The sequence below is a fragment of the Ixodes scapularis genome, unplaced genomic scaffold (genome assembly GCF_016920785.2).
Source record: "Ixodes scapularis isolate PalLabHiFi unplaced genomic scaffold, ASM1692078v2 PGA_scaffold24__2_contigs__length_7659602, whole genome shotgun sequence".
Taxonomy (NCBI): Eukaryota; Metazoa; Arthropoda; class Arachnida; order Ixodida; family Ixodidae; genus Ixodes; species Ixodes scapularis.
This window is the reverse complement of record NW_024609851.1, coordinates 6,265,079-6,282,045: the sequence shown is the minus strand read 5'-3', so window position 1 is coordinate 6,282,045 and position 16,967 is coordinate 6,265,079.

Here is a 16,967-nt window from a genome sequence, read left to right as displayed (position 1 = left end):
TCGCTCCAAATCTGAGTGGTGCAAAATATTTCTCCGCGCTAGACGCTGCTTCCGGTTACTGGCAGATTAAGCGAGCCGACGAAAGCTCGAACATTTGCATTATGAGCACCCCGCATGGGAGGTATAGATTCCTAAGAATGCCATTCGGAATCTCAACAGCTCCTGAGATATTTTAACGAGTCATGCCGCAAGAATAGCAAGGGCTAGGAGTGGCCTCAGTTGTTCTGAACGATATTCTGGTATGGGGAATAACCAAAACGAAGCATGACGAAAATGTGAAACGCGTGCTGGAGAGGTGCCGAAGTTACAACTTACGGTTAAACAAGAAAAAATGCTACTTTTTACAGCAAAGTGACCGCTACCTTGGGTCACATCGTGACTAACGAGGGACTGGCCCTGGACCCAGGAAGACTTCAAGATATCTTGGAAGAGAAGGAACCAAAGAACCGTAAGGAACTTCAAGTATTCCTTGGCATGGTCAACTTTGTAGCTTGGTTCATGCATAACATGTCAACAATCACGGCGCCGTTATGGGAGCTACTGAAACAGGAAGTTGCCTGGGTGTTCGATGAACGACAGCAAACTAGCTTCGAAACCTTGCGCGAGGTCCTGACCAAAACCCCCAGTGTTGTTCTATTACCGCAAAGACAGGTCGATTACACTTTTGGTTGACGCAAGCCAGACGGGCGTCGGAGCTGTTATCATTCAAGATGGGCACCCGCTAGCATATTCGTCGCGTTCGCTAACTGAAACTCAGCAAAAATATGCCCAAATTGAAAAGGAAATACTCGCCATTGTCTATGGGTTCGAAAAGTTCCACCACTACATTTTCGGCCAGTCCGAGGTGATCGTTGAATCTGATCACAAGCCGTTGAAAATGATATTTAAAAAAAAAAAAAAAAAACACTGTGCCAGTGCCCGTTGTGGTTGCAACGCATGCGACAAAATTTGGAAAAGTATGCAATCACGATCATGCACAAGCCAGGAAAAATAATGTTTTTAGCAGACGCTCTGTCGAGGTTTCCAAAGGAAGCACCCTTTCGAGAGGAAGCAGAACATTTGTATGAGAACGTGATCGAATGCTTTCCTGTTTCAGACGAACGTCTGAACGATGTACTGCAAGAAACCAACCGGGACCCCAGCATGACGAAGCTCCGGGAGTACGCAGGTGATGCTTGGCCCGAAACCAAAAGCGAGGTTCCAGCCGAGATCCGAACCTACTGGAACTACAGCGATGAAATGCACGTCCAGGACGGACTCGTCTTTCGCAGCAACAGGCTCGTCACCCCGCGAGGCAACACAGAGAAGTATTTTCTGTACTGCACTCCGTGCGTGGGGGCGTCGGAAAAATGAAGTCAAGAGGAAAGGCCGTGATTTTTGGTCTAACATGGAAAGCGACATTGAGCAAATGGCAAAGAATTGTGCCGAGTGTCAAAAGTATGAACCTAAGAATATGAAGTTGCCACTACGCAGCCATGACATCCCGAAATTGCTATGGCAGATCATATGAATTGACTTATGCTATCACAATGACAAATAATATATTGTTGTGGTTGAGTTTTACTATTTTGTTCTCGAAGTGAGAGCCCTCGACCGCTTGACTGCGAGCAGAGTCATCACGGTCTATTGCAGTCAATACCATCCGCGCGCAAACGGGATGGTGGAACGCGCGGTGCAAGAGGAAAAGAAGCTCGTGAGAAAATATGCGCATGGTGGTGTCGAATACTATAGCGCATTACTGGAGTGGCGCAATACTCCCAGGAATGATTATCTCAAGTCACCTGTGCATCGGCTGATGGGACGACAGACTAGGATCCTTCTACCAGTACCCCCGAGTCACCTAGAGCCGAGCACAGGTCGACCGCAAGTATTTCAAAGACGTCTGCGGCACATGCGAGAGAAGCAGCAGACGTGTTACAACCACACCGCTAGGTCTCTTCCCAATCTAAACGATTGCGACCAGGTGACCATGTACGACACCTTGGCCAAGACGTGGGCTTTAGCAACCGTCATTGGAGCAGCGGGTGGTCCTCGGTCCTACATTGTCCGGGATCAAGACAGGCGAGAACTTCGCCGCACGAGAGAACACACGAAAAGCTCAAGCCAGGTTGGTGCGTTGTCATGTTTGAGCACAGGAAGAACGCACGAATGTTGATTGCCGCCGCGGCCAAAAACGATATGTTTGACATCGCACTTTTTCTTTTATTTGTTCTTGGCAGCCGCCGATAAAAGTCGGCCGCGCCGCCGCCGGTGTTGTTCTTTGCTTTTTCGTCTGTCGGCGAGCTGGCCTGGATTAAAAGGTCCGTCTGCCTTGGTTCCGTGTCATCTTCTCGCCGTGGCCTGCAGTCCTTGTTGACCAAACGCAATAGCTGGTGGCAGCGGCGGGATAGCGGATCTACGGGAGCGCTACGGCAGCGGTCGGTGAGGCTTTGGCTCTTGCTTTTTCTGGTACGGCAAGTGTTGTAAGTTTTGTGTTGAAGCGAAAATAGGAAAGGCGACTGAAGCGGGACTTTGACATTGCACCTGGCACAAATGGATTTGGATAGCCTGCTTAAAGCAGAGTTATTAGCATAGCTGAAGAGCTCGGTTTGGATGTAAGCAAGGCAATGCGAAAGTCAGGCATAGTCAAACAAATTTCGGGCTGCGGAGCCGGGCATGACGAAATTGCCGAAGCTGTCGATGAGGCAACGAAACGACGCCTAGAAAATTAAAGAGACGAACAACTGAAACAACTGCAACTCGAGCAGCTAACGCTAACTTCGGAAATGACCGCTGTTGGAGTCGCGCAAGCAGTTAACTGTGGCATGAGAAGTTTTCTTCAGCCCTTTTTTGTTGGGAGCGAATTGGGATTCTTCTTAACCAACTTCGAACGCACATGTACAAGGATGGGTTTCGAAGAGTCATCTCGGCCTCGGAGGCTTCTAAGCGTGCTGCCGGCTGAAGCAGCTGATGTACTGGCAAGGTTACCGCCAGAAGAGGCCGAACTTTACACGGTAGTGAAGGGTGCTTTGTTGAGAAAATAGAAGATGTCACCCGAAGCTTTCCGTTTGAACTTTCGAGAAGCCACGAAAGGCCCACAAAAGAGCTACCCAGAGTTCGCATATAAGCTAGCTAGTTTTCTGGAAAACTGGCTTGAAGAGCGTCAGGCGTATGAGGACAAAGCAAAGATGTTTCAGCAATTTTGCTTAGAGCAATTCTATCATACGTTGCCTGAAAAATCTCAGAGAATTGGTTCAGGATCAACCGCACGTGCGGACAGTACGCAAGGCAGCAGAATATGCGGATGAGTACTGTGTAAAGAGGGGATCAAGTTGCGACCTAGGGAAGACTGACCGGCCTCAGGGGCTTCGTCTGGGGGAACTAAAGCATTCCGCACGTCGGAAAAAAAAGCTAACAAGCAAGTTCCTAAAGACGAGTCCCCCGAAACACGCTTGAAGAAGTCGCTCGAAGCAGGGAAACCAATAGTATGCTTCTGGTACCGAAAGCCGGGGAGCGTGGCTGCTGGATGTTGTGTCCCAAAGGTCTCCCCGGTCCAGCCCGTTCTCGAGAAAGGCGAAGACTTGTTAGGTCTATACCTTCACGACATGGACGTAAACGGTAAAACTTGCAAGGTCTTACGGAACTCCGGAGCGACGTACGACATCGCACACTCTTCTTTCTTGAACGAGAACAACTTCACAGGCCACTACGTGTGCCTGAGGTAGGCCCTGGAAGGAGGTACTGACAGCCTACGTGTTGCGAAAGTAATCCTGAAAGGCACCTTTGGAGAAGTGGAAGCCGAGGCAGCAGTCTCGAACAACGTCTTGCCGAGATGCCCGTACCTTTTGTCCAACAAAACCGCAAAGGAACTTCTTAAGGCAGGGGTAACGCTTGACATGAACCCGGTCATGGTTGTTACGAGATGAATGACAAAGAAAAGCTGCGAAGAAAGTGTAGAGCAGGCTGCAGCTTCACAAGCTAGTGCAGCAGATGATTCTCACCATCCCGTCGAAAATGACGAGCGTAGCCCTTTAAATAAGCCAGACCGTGACGAGGAAAAAGTGAACTATGAATTGATGTTCTTCCATCCGACGAGCAGTGACTTTAAGGCGCTCGCTGAAATATATATAGCAAACTTGATTGCAGAGCAGAAGGGTGATTCCACATTGATAAAATGTTGGGAGAGTATTCAAAACCCTAGTTCGAGTAGCTCAACGTTCTTTGAAAAGAAGGGAATACTGTACCGCGAGTTTCGTGGAAAGAAAGGGATGAACGTCTACCAAATGGTCGTTCCTCTGAAATACCGAGGAATCCTTTTGGAGTTGTCTCACGGGGCGGGCTGGTCGGGCCACCTCGGCATCAACAAAACTAAAGCAAGGCTCCTAAGCGAGTACTATTGTCCAAGTTGTTTTAAAGATGTCGAACATTTCGTTCGGAGCTGTGACGTCCGTCACCGGACAGGTTGACCTAATGAAAAACGCAAGGCGCCCATGCCAGCGGTCCCAATTATTACCGAACCTGAGGTAGTAGCAGTTAGCCTTCCAGAGATCCCACGAGATTTAACCTCCTTCGCTCCGGAGGAGATCCTGACAACCACGGTTCAGCCAGCCACCTTAAGCGAAAGTCGGACTAAGGACTTGCTTACCTTGATAACCAAGTACCAGGAATTGTTTTCGAAAGTCCCAGGTCGAACTAGCAGGATGACTCATGACATCGAGTTGACTTCGAGTGGCACCAAAAGGTGCAAAGCTTATCGGTACTCGCCTCGACAGGAAAAACTGATGAAGGAAGCTGCTGAACCGATGCTCGCTCTTAAGCTAATTGAGCCAGGCGAGGGTGACTTTGCATGTCCGATGATAATCGTGGAAGCTAACAGCAAGGAACCACGGCCTTGCGTTGACTACCGTAAGTTGAGCGGAGTGACCGCCACGAGGGTTTTTCCCATTCCGCATGTTGAGGGCTGCCTCGAAAAAGTGTGCCAGGCAAAGGTCATATCCACTTTAAATCTTGTTCGTGGATACTGGCAAGTACCGCTCACCGAGCGTGCAAGTAATCTTGCCGCTTTCGTAAACCCCTTTGGCACTTTTCGGCCTTTGGTCCTTAGCTTCGGCCTTAAAAATGCTCCTTTCGCCTTCTCTAGGTTGATGAACGAAGTCCTTGCAGGGTTGGATAGTTTTGTTCTACCATATTTAGACGACATTGCAATCTTTTCTGACACCTGGTTTGAACACTTGGACCATCTAAGAGAAGTCTTTTCGAGACTTCGCCAGGCGGGACAAACTTTGAAAGCACAGAAGTGCAAGTTTGGTCGCTGAGAGGTACATTACCTCCGACACACAGTAGGCCAAGGCCACTGAAGCCCGTTGGAAGTAAAGGTACTGGCGATCAAGGCGTTTTCACGCCCAGAAACAAAAAACGCAGATTCGTACGTTTTGGGGCTTAATTGGGTACTACCAACACTACATCAGGGGGTTCTCCGAGCTGCCTAGTCCGCTTACTGATGCGTTTAAAAAGAACGAGCCTAATCGCGTAAAGTTGGACAAAGAGAAACGGGCATCTTTTGACGCCCTTAAAAGCACATTGATGAGTAAACCCGTCTTGGCAAGCCCGGACCACTCTAAACCTTTCCTCGTGCAGTGTGACGCCAGCGAAAAGGGGCTGAGGGTAGTCTTGAGCCGAGAGAGCGCAGACGGGGGAGAGCACCCGATCCTGAATGTGAGCAGGAACAGCGGCCCTCGCTTGGCCGCTGTTTGTGGAGTTTCTGGGTTCGCCTTCCCTTCCGTCGCCCAGGCATCTGGGCGTCAGGCTCCACAACTTCGAACGCAAGGACCAGCTCCCACAGGGACCAAACGCCTCTCCAATGCGGTGCCATCGTCGACCACTCGCTCAGCGTCCTGACCTACCTGGACCTCCATCGTGTGTTGGCCGGAAAAACGCAACGCCTTCAAAACACGGACCGACTCTGCAGAAACAAGACGCCTCTACAGTGCGGTGTCATCGTCGACCCCCGGACACTGCCTCAGCGTTACAACATACCTTTACCTGCATTGTGTGTCGGCCGGAAACACGATCCACATACTCTGCCGGGGATTCGAGCCAAGGACTCGCCCCCCCCCCCCGTGTTCTCCCGTGGGGGAGAAGTTGTTGCGTTGTCACGTTTGAGCCCAGCAAGAACGCGCGAATGTTGGTAGCCGCCGCGCCAAAACGATATCTTTGGCATCGCACTTTTTCTTTCATTTGTTCTTGGCAGCAGACAATAAAAGTCGGTCGCGCCGCCGCCGGTATTGTTCTTCGGTTTTTCGTCTGTCAGCGAGCTTGCCTGGATTCAAAATCCGTCTGCCCTGCTTCGTGTCGTCTTCTCGCCGTGGCCTGGAGTCCTGCTCGGCCAAACGCAACAAGGTCCCGATGCCGACAATACACCACACCACCAACTTTGCCCGAGACTCAGACGGTGGAATTGCGCCGTAGTGAGCGACCAAGGAAATGTTCTAAAGATACCCGGAGCCAAAACATCAACAAGCATTAGGTGTCTTTATGATGGGTAGTAATCAGCCCGGACAACAAAAGTGCTTTTAACTACCTTGTGTTTCAATTATGTTTAATTCGAAAAGCTTCCTTTAGAGAACAAAAAGGAAGATGTAACGCGAGTCATGATTGTGCCCTCATGTGATCAGCCGCCGCGCTCTTCTTATTTGTTCCACTGCTCACATGTTCTGTACATATTATCTTTCTCCGGCAATAAGCGTTCGTTCTTCACTTGACACGCAACAGACTACAGCTCTCAAATGTTGTACCCCTCGTAACCTATTCAGCTAAGTGCGGCGAAGCTGTTCCAGAAGGCATCATTCAAATACTCCAGGAAAGAGGAATAGGCGTCGCAAGAGGAGTAAATGAACTTCAGGATGGGCCCACTGTGGCACTCGTGACAAACTCCATATAAGTAAAAAAAAAACAGTTCACAAAACGTGCCCTTGTGGAAACTGGTGAGGAATTCCGGAACTCCGCCGAAATCGCTGCGATACCTGAAGATTCCTCGCCACTTCAGCAAAACAGTACATTGCCAGCGCAACTCTATATTCACCCCTAGATTACGAGCACTAAACGACGGCAGCTGATTGACCTCTTCGTCGAATACGGCGACTGCTTTGCGGTGTCATCAAAGGTGCGCCAAACCTCCGTTGCGAAGCACCGCATCGTCACTGGCGACGACATGGTCCCTGTGCATCGATCGCCGTACACAGTATCCATATATGAAAGAGAGGTAATCAAATAAAGATTCAAGATATGCTAAAAGACGACATTATGCAGAATTCAAGCAGTCCGTGGGCCTTTCAAGTCGTACTGGTTAAGAAGAAAGACGAAACGCTTGGGCACTGCGTGGACCTCCCGCAGATGAATGCGTTGACGAAGAAAGACGTTTATCCTATCCCCCGCATCGACGACGCGCTGGACCACCTGCATCACTTTCAATATTTTTGATGAATAGACCTGAAGGATGGCTACTGGCTGCTTGAAGTTGACCACGCGACCAAGGAAACACAGCCTTTGTGACGCCGGATGGACTGTACAAGTTTGAGGTGATACCCTTCGGGGAATGCAAGGCGCCATCAACTTTCCAGCATGTCATGGACACCGTACTCGCAGGACAAGTTGCAGAGTTGTATTGTTTACCTTAACGACGTCGTACTGTCGTCAAGCCACTTCGACGAGCACTTGCGACGATTCCGAGCTGTTGTCCAACCCACACGGAGCGCCAGGCTCATTCTCAAGCTGTCGAAGTGCCTGTTCGCCATTGACAAACTGAAGTATCTAGGTCACCTGGATAGTGACGAAGGTGTTCGCCCAGGCCCACCGAAAACACGCGCCGATGCGGCATTTACACCGCCAAAAGACAAGAACGCCGTGAGAGGGCTCCTTGACCTACGTGCCTAGTCTAAGCGCTTCATTCAGGATTTTGCAAAGGTTTCTGCACGCCCCACAAACCTCACGAACGACGCCGAGAAGTTCAAATAGGACGAGGAAAAGCAGCGGTTGTTCGATGATCTGAACCGAAACCTCCATACACCTCCCGTTCAAGGACACTTTGATCAGGAAGCGGAAACTGAGGTTCACATGGACGCAAGTAATACAGGTCTTGGAGTGGTACTTGTTCAAGTAAAAGAAGGCACCGAGCGAGTCATGGCATATAAAAGTCTGACACTGTCCAAAGCGGAAAGAACTTAGGCCACGACTGAAAACGAATGACTTGCTGTCGTCTGGACAATCACGAAGTGTCGCCTGTATTTGTAGGGGAACCCGTTCCGTGTAATCAGGTACCCCCACTTCTTCTGATGGCTTGCGACCCTCAAGAACCCTTCAGGACGCCTCGTTCTATGGGGTCTCCGGCTAGAAAAGTTCAACTTGGCTGTGGTCTACAAGTCAGGCCTCAAGCATGGAAACGCCGACAGCCCGTCCAGAGCATACCTCGGCGAAGTCACTCACGAACTCGCTCACTCACACTCACTCACGCTCACCGCGTCATGGTGAAGGGCTGTGAATGACTTCGTGAACTCGGACGAAGTCGTGATGTGAAGGGGATGTGACTTCGTAAACGCGGAAGGAGTCGTGATGTGAATGGGCGTGACTCCGTGAACGCGAAAGAACCCGTGATGTGAAGGGAATGTGACTTCGTGAACACAGAAGGAGTCGTGATGTGAATGGGCGTGACTCCGTGAACGCGAAAGAACCCGTGATGTGAAGGGGATGTGACTTCGTGAATGCGGAACGAGTCGTGATGCGAAGGGGACTGACTTCATGAACTCGGAAGGAGCCGTGATGTGACGGGGAGTGACCTCGTGAACTCTGACGCACCCGTGATGCAGTAGTGAAGGACTTCGTGACTCTGGTGTATACGTGATGTGATGGTGAATGAATTCGTGAACTGAATTTGTGATGTCATGGGGACTGAGTTCGTGAACTAGGAGTCAGGACTCAGGAGATGTCGTTATGGATTTGCTTGCGTGTGCGCACTCTTCGCGACTGATAGCCGACTTGACATTTGGAAGTGTCTGCAGCATGTTGGTGCCCTTACACGCACAAACATGCTGTGGCGGTTACTATAGAGTGCAGACGGAGCAGGAACTTGGAAGGAACTTCTGTTAGAGCCCAGAACGAGATTCGTAGGGGTGGTCTGGTAACGTTTGGGGGAAGCAACTGCAGGGGGCGTTTCCTTTGGAGGACTTTGAGAGAGGATGTGACATTTTGCGTGTGCGACTGTGCGCGGCTTAAGCGCGAAATCGGAAATGGGGAGGGGACTGTGTATTGCAGACGAAGCGGCACCAGCGCTTCCCATATGGGGATTGCGGGGGAGGGGGGGGATGTTTGGACCGGCGCAGACTCAGCGGCGACTCCAACGAGTTTGGTGGACCTCCGGCTCCCTTGCCCCGATACTGCGGGCGTGCGTACCCGCGTCGCGTAGTACATGTGCAGCTTAGCGAACGTTAGGGGAGGCTTTGTCTGTGCGCGGCAGACGTTTGAGCCTTCTGCATGGCCGTGGGGTTCCGTTTACGCGGCGCGGCTTGGCGGCTCCTCCTTTCGGTGTGTGTGTCTGTGTGTGTCATTGTGTGTGGGGGGCCGGGGAAGGTGTCGTTTTGCCAGTGTGCTATTCTGCCACGGGAGGGTTTCTCTTCGCGTTGATTGCATCTGCGTGTGTCCGTGCGACCATGTTTTTGTCTTTTGTAAGCGCGTGCGTGCGCGCACCCCTCAAGGAAACACAAATAAAACCGTCTTCCCGGAACTTTTACGCGAGTACTGGTGCGACCCTAACTGGACTATACAATGTTGGTTTTCTCGCTCTCGCTTAATATAATGCTTACAGATATTCTATGATGCTGGTAATATGCGGCATACGCTCGTTTTTATCCGTCCACACGAAAAAGCGTGCGCCGGATTTGATCTGTTTCGGCCGCTTCCGGATTTTTTCAAACGCTATTTAGCATCTAAGATCTCGGGAAGGCTTGACGCTATTCTAGAAAAATCACGAAAGATTACGGGCTTTATCCATATGCCGGAGAATTATGATAATTTTAAAAATGTGAGGAAGCAGCCGATTGGCATCACTGTTTGTCGCCCACGTTTCCTAACAAGCGCGCGGACATGTCCGTTGTAATAACAGGCGGAGAAGATTTTACGTGCTCTTAGGCGTTTAGGTGGGGGCTTCGCTTGCTGTTGCCGATAATAGTTTTCATCACAGTCGTGCATATTCCCGAGTTCTTGAATTCTAGGAATACGAACAGAGTTCTTCGATTTCCGTTGAACGTGAATATTGACTAAAGAGGTTTTTGTTTCTGTTTATTTGAGCAAAAGTCAGCTACTGGCACGATACTTGTGTGTAAAAGCCGGACCCCATCAGAAAATGTGCGACGAACACGTGGCGAAACTCAATCCACTAAGCAGCCTAGCCTTACTCCGTGAACAGCGCTTCGAACGCGAAGGCGGAGTACGAGTGTTCAAAGATTCTTGATAAAATGACATAAATCTTTTACAAGGGGGGAGACAGATAGTCCGTCCCCATTTCTGAATTTATCTCTTTTTTTATGCTAGCTAGTTTTGCATACGAACCATATCGGCCACATTTTTCTGGAGTGCTTTTCATTTGAAATCGAGACCACTCTTCTTACATAAGCGCTTAGACACTCGTCTCCTCGCTATTTTCCTGAGCAAGTGACTCATTCAAAGGTCTGCTGAGTTTTTTCAACAGCGTCGGAGCGATACGAATGGCTCTCATTTCGATCGGAAGTGAGAGCCCATCACACAGGACCACAAGCAGACCGCGATTGCGTTGTCATCACCGTCATCCTGCTGTTGCAAGCAGGCTACCAATGAAAAACAAGGTGCGCGGTCAAGGTCGAAGTCAAATTCGAAGTAAGTGTTTGTACGACGTGCAAGTAGGGGTACCAAAACGTGTCTTCCGCGCTTGCGAACGTTATCGTGACTTATTGAAAAGAAGTAAATACGAAGAGTGGCACAACAATCAGCGGGAAACATAAAGGGCGCTCACAGAACGCGCGAAGACGAGACAGAAAAGCGCGCGCCGTCATTGGTCAAAACCAGGTGTAAATAGAGGTACGTCAGAGCGTCTGAGGGGTAAACAAACACACGAGGTGCGCAAAGAGCAGAATAAGCCTGTTATTTTTAAAACATGGAAAACTATTGAACCGGGCTGGCCGCGTTTTTTTAGACTTTTTTCATGCACGTCGCCGTGCTGTTCTGGGGCACGTATCGTCGGTTCACTAAAGAGCTTTTACTTTCCCACGCTCTTTAGAGCCTGACATGTCCAGTTTTTTATGACAGGCTGTGTTCCCCGTCTAGAAGTGTGGACGAGCTGTTTACCCGTCCTCCCATCTTGCATTTCCCACCAGACCTTGTTCCAAAATGACCTTTCTTTTGTAACGGAAACAAAATTAAGAACCTGCCTCTATTCATCTCAAAGACTATGTTTGATGTTCGCTGAAGGCGTCCTCACTGGCTCTGTCTGCTTGAAGAAATCACCGGTTATCAAGGGGAGCTGAAGGAGCGAAGACAACCTCTGTTTCCCTTCCCTTCGAGATTAGTTAGCTTGCTTCTCCTTGCCAACGTCGTCTTTAATTTCACTAGAAAAACGATAAACGGTAGGGAGTTCTTGTAGACGGTTTTTGTGCTCGGTAAACGATACTACGCATGCACTAAGACGACAGAGGAGTATCGGGTATCCTTACAGGAATTATTGGAACAATACACAAAACTCCCTAGTTTCTTAGACGTGTAAACAGGAAGTATAAGCACTTACTTAATTCGTCCCCAACACACTCGTTTGTGATTAGTGCTTTAGTGTTTCAAGCTTGGGATAAACTTTTGTGTTTCAAGCTTGAGGCAACCTGTAGGTACAATGTTTGACCTTGCCAAGTGTAGGGAAAAGTTCGCTGTTCGGGTTTTTCCTTTTACGTCCTTTGTCGACCCGTTGTGGCCTGATCTTTTTTTTACTCGTTATGTGTGGAGTCTGTCAGTTTTGGTTTTAAGGAGCCTTTTGGTTTTTGTTTTAAGGAGCATCTCTGTTACGCCCGACGCGCCACCACCGCGCCGTTACGTAACAGAGATGAGTTCATGTATAGGTGAATATCTCGCCGAAATTATGTTCTTTCAATACACGAACCAACGAACTCATCTCTGTTACCTCACGGCGCGGTGGTCGCGCGTCGGGCGCACTTCCGGTCTGGGACTGAAGGCGGAAGTCCCTATGTGAGACGTGTATTCTAGCGTTGTATTAAAAAAAACCTGACAAAAACTTGCCTTCTCGTCAAAACGCCGCGACTGGGGCTGTACCAAAAGAGTCGAGAAAGGTTTGAAGATCAGTTTTCATGTGCTCGGTTCGTCCGAGAACGTGGATATGTGCCGTGAAAATGGAAAACCAGTCGCCGTCGGTCAACGATTGCTTGGGCGGGAAGCAGTTTGGGTTAAATTCACGGATACTTGTTGTCATCAGATTTATTTGTTTTGTTCCGTCATGAAAGCGGGAATACCGAAAAGTTGTTGGGACCGCCTGCATGCGGACGTTCAGTGCGTCTTCAAGATCGAACGGCCGCCTGATTGCTCGAACTGTCGTCTGCTCTTTCAAACGCTTCTGCTCGTCGTCTGCTCTGTTAGACGACACCGGCCCGTGGACCAAATGTTGGCCCGGTACTTGCGATAAGAAGTGAGTGCGGAGATGTTAATCGTTGTTACCAGTGACCATCAACGACTTGTTATGCCTCATTCACTTGGTCCGATTCTGCTTGCGATTTTCAGTATCGATGTTGAACATCTCAGCTACGGTTCACGCTGTTGTAGCCCGAGCGACGTCATGAATGAAAATTGCGACCGAAATTTCATAATGCGAATCAGGCTTTAGCGTATCCTCTGCGGCGTCCACGCGGAATGAATCGCCGCATGTCACATTATTCACGCGAAGTTTTGTGGTGTAGCGAGCCTCGGTAATTTCGCTGAAGCTGCTCAAGTAGTCAGGCATTGCCCAGGAAGACGTAGAATCAACAATTCCAACGCAGAAAAGTGCACGGGGACTCACACCGCCGCCGACAACAACACAATTCAATGGTTTGTTTATCGGCGACGCGGCGAGCTTCTTGCCCACACCCCATCGCGCATGCCCGGCTACGATGGCGTCGGCGAGGAGCGCTCCAGTTTGTTTGTAAACGTGAGTTGGTGTATAAAATATAGTGGAAAAATGATGTGAAATGAGGTGCCACTGAGCACCACGTTTTACATGCTCACGTCACGTCATGTGAGTATAACGTTAGAAAATTCTTAAGTCTAGATACTTTAGTCCTTGTCATTCGCAGAGTTTTCTTCGTAGGTATAGCAGCCGCCTGCATTACTGGTGTTCTCGCGGAAAGTGGCGCACTAGCTCCCAATCAATCGCACAGCGTGCCATCCTGACTGAAAGCAATGCCAAGGAGTGAAACTTGAAGACCCTGTCCTCTAATAAAACGCTTCGTAGAGATTCCCCCCTCAAGAACTTGCGTCCCATCAGGTTTCCGAGTCTATTATATTCGCGAACACCGCCCCGTCGGACTTTAGCAAATGATTGACTCTTTGTCCAACAGATGTTTAGTCGAACTGCGGTAAAGTTTGAAGGTGGGCCAGTCGGTGCATAGTGCACAGTCTTTGTAGCAAGTTCGGAGCCCTCACCGGCCTGGCCGGAGCGGCTTGGTTGGTTGTGAACTTTTGACAAAGACCGTTCATACAAGGAAAAACGGCGCAAGAGGACCCAAGGAAAGCAAGTAGAGGACAGACAGCGCTGTGCACGTGTCGCTGTTCTACTTGTGAGTGTGTCCTTTTGCGCCGCAGTTCCTTTCATGTTTAGTCGAACGGAGCTTCGGATGCGTAGGAGTTTAACGAAATACGGAAACATGCCGCCCACAGGTATCGACATAGGTGTAGCGTGCCAAGTACATTCAGCACATTGCGCTATTGTACTTATATTCAGTGACCGGTGAAGACCGCAGTGCAAGGTCTGCCTTCAGCGCGAGGTTTCTAGCCTCCGGGTCACCACTGCGCATCCGACTGTTGGGGCTGGTATACGTTCTCTGTGCCTCGACTCTCGAGGCATGCGTATTTTGCGCGCCCCGGGAACTTTGTCTTTTATTGATTTTGTATGCATGTTATTTTCGTGGACCTGCGTCACCAGAAAAGCACAAGCTTGCAAGCGCAGCGAATGCTCGGCGGAAGGGAGCGAGTGCGCGCTGGGGGCTTCGAACTGCAGTTTTAACCAAGTTAAGAATGCAGTAAGCTCCGCATTTTGCGTGAGCCCACTACAGTATAATTAGGGCTCCGCGTTTTCGAATAAACCCTATGAAATCCGAAGAACACTTGCCGTTTAAACTTTTGCCGATTTGGGTTTATCCGAAAAACCCCGAATATTTGGGGCTGCCAGAAGTAATAACGCCGGACGGGTCTTCATATTTCCCCGGAATTTACAACAAGCTTTACGTTTGTCATCCTTTCTAGTTGAAACTTATGAACTTATCCCGTTATTATAGAAACGAGGTAGCTTCTCTTACGACCACAGTCGAAGTCTCGCATATGAAAAGGCTGATTTACTAAATTCGCAAACTGCTGTTTTCTAAATTTAATTCGCACCACCGAAGAAGCCGACAAACTCCGAATTTTGTATACCATTAAAGAAAGCTCCGAAAAGCACCCCGAATTCATTGTAAAAAAATTGCAGTGGCTTAGCTCGGCTATGCCAGGATATACGTAGCGTAAGCTTAGGTTCAGCTGGTTATTCTTAGCTTTCCTGGTTGTCTACGATTAGCTTGATTATCATGCTTACTGCTGCTTCAATGACACAGACGGTTTACGGATTTTGTGACTACTTCGGGATCCGATGAGTTAAGCTTCTCCGCTCTTCTTATTGCGGAGGAGGCGCCGTGTAACCGAGCCTTCGGTTGCACGTCAAAAGATCCCCAGATGGTCCAAATTAATTCTCCGCTGGGGCGTGCCAGATGCCCGTCGTTGGGTTGGCCAGCTGTGCGCCGTGTTATGCATCAAGCAACCAAGCTGCCGCCCAGAACAACCGGACAGCGCGAGCCATGATCTCGAGCGGGTCCATGCGCGCGGCGCGTGCATCGGGGACTGACACGTGTGACGCAGCACGGCTCGCCAGAAGCCACGCGAAACTGCTCAACCTCGGCCAGTGTAGCCTACGCTACAAAATAAACTCCGAAAAACACGCTCCGTTTCTATTCAAAAATGAACTCCGAAAACACAGTACGCTACCTATAATACGAGTCTATGCGCAGCCAAACCCCGGCGTAAAACAACGAGCGCGAGGCGCGCGTGAGTCGCGCGCCTCGCTTCGGTTCAAAGCTGAGAAAAGTGGAGTCGACCGCCATCATTAGTTATCTCGACTGCATTTCGCTCAAAGTAGGTTGAGCGACACGAACACGCTCAGAAGTAAACATATAGCTTTGAGGTGAATGATCCAATGAGTGGTTTAATTAATGATGAGGTGTACTCTGACCAACGGGTTCGAATAAAACAGATTTCATTGCTTCGGCAAGCTGCAGGTCGCCTCTTGAAGAGGTTTTTCAGGCGAGGCACTTACTTTTTTTATTTATTTGTTTAACTGACATACCCTCAGGGCCATCGGCATTACAGAGGTGAGCGGGAGTTAGAAGAGAACAGAACAAAGCTGTACACTTAGGAGCGCAGTCTGAGCTGTATAGATTATTTAAGGCAATTTTAAACATATAGTAAGTGGCAATTGTGGCAACAGATGAGGGAAGGTAGTTCCAGTCCCTGGAATTTTTGGGAATGGATGACTCTTGTTTTGGAATGTCTACTTTATATATATATGATGAAATCCGTGACAAAATATTACATGGGTGATTCAGCGGTCGGTTGTGAAGTATTGCGTTATTATGGTATCTCTTATGAAAGTGACATCATCGCGCTATTTTACGACGTAAAGTGAGGTAGGCAACGATAGGCTGGTTGCCATGGATCATAATTATTAAGATAAAACACACAAAACAATTTTGTACTGATCGAACGACGGTCAGCGAGCGAAACCTGGCCCACGACGTTTCATCAAATGACACTTTAGCGAATGGTGACGTTCATTTGACCGAATAGATAAAATGGAGGCCGCCGCCGTCCTGTTTTCGAGCTTGCCGAACCTTTGGCGATGGACGCTCGAACTTGAGTTCATTTAATTTTCCCCAAACTATAGCAAAGCACCCCTTGCTATCGTTCCGAACAGACCGCCTGGCGCGGTCTGTTTGGATGCCCAGTTTGACGCCCCTACAAATGCCTAAACGTCGACTCGCGTATGTGATCTCTATTCGCTAAAATGTAATTCGCTAAAACGTCTTCGTTCATATATTATGGACCCTTATTAATGTTTGTAAGATGTTTCACAAAAATCGTGCACGCAGGTTCGTGTCCGTCTCCTTTTTGCCCCCTCGGTGAGCGGTCGTTGGCAAAAATATAAGCGCCTTCTTTTTTTTTTCGTAAAAAAAAACCGTGCGCAACGAAAGTAAAAAAAAAAAAAAAAACAGGCCAGAAGATTTTGAGGTGGGGTCCCCTCCACAATCACAACGCGGACAACCAGGCGAAGTCTAGGGAGCCTTCATGTGCGCTTTGCTAGGGTGATGCCACCCTTTGTAATACCGCTCGCCGACAAACCAGCAGCCATTTTGGTTCTGGGCATCCGTGGGGCTTATAACTCTCCCGGAAACAAGCACCTTATCTCACAAGTTCGGAGCAGGGAAGTCAAGAAGCCGCTCGCTCTCCACAGCGTGCGCACACGATGGAGAAAGCGCGAAACAAAACGAAAATAAAAGAAACGGGACAACAAAACTAAAATCCAGAGGGAACTAGCTAAACAAACAAAATGACAAGAGCAGGGTGCGTCGCCCGGCCCAGCCCAATACTCTCCCCCCCCCCACACGCACACACACACAGACACACAC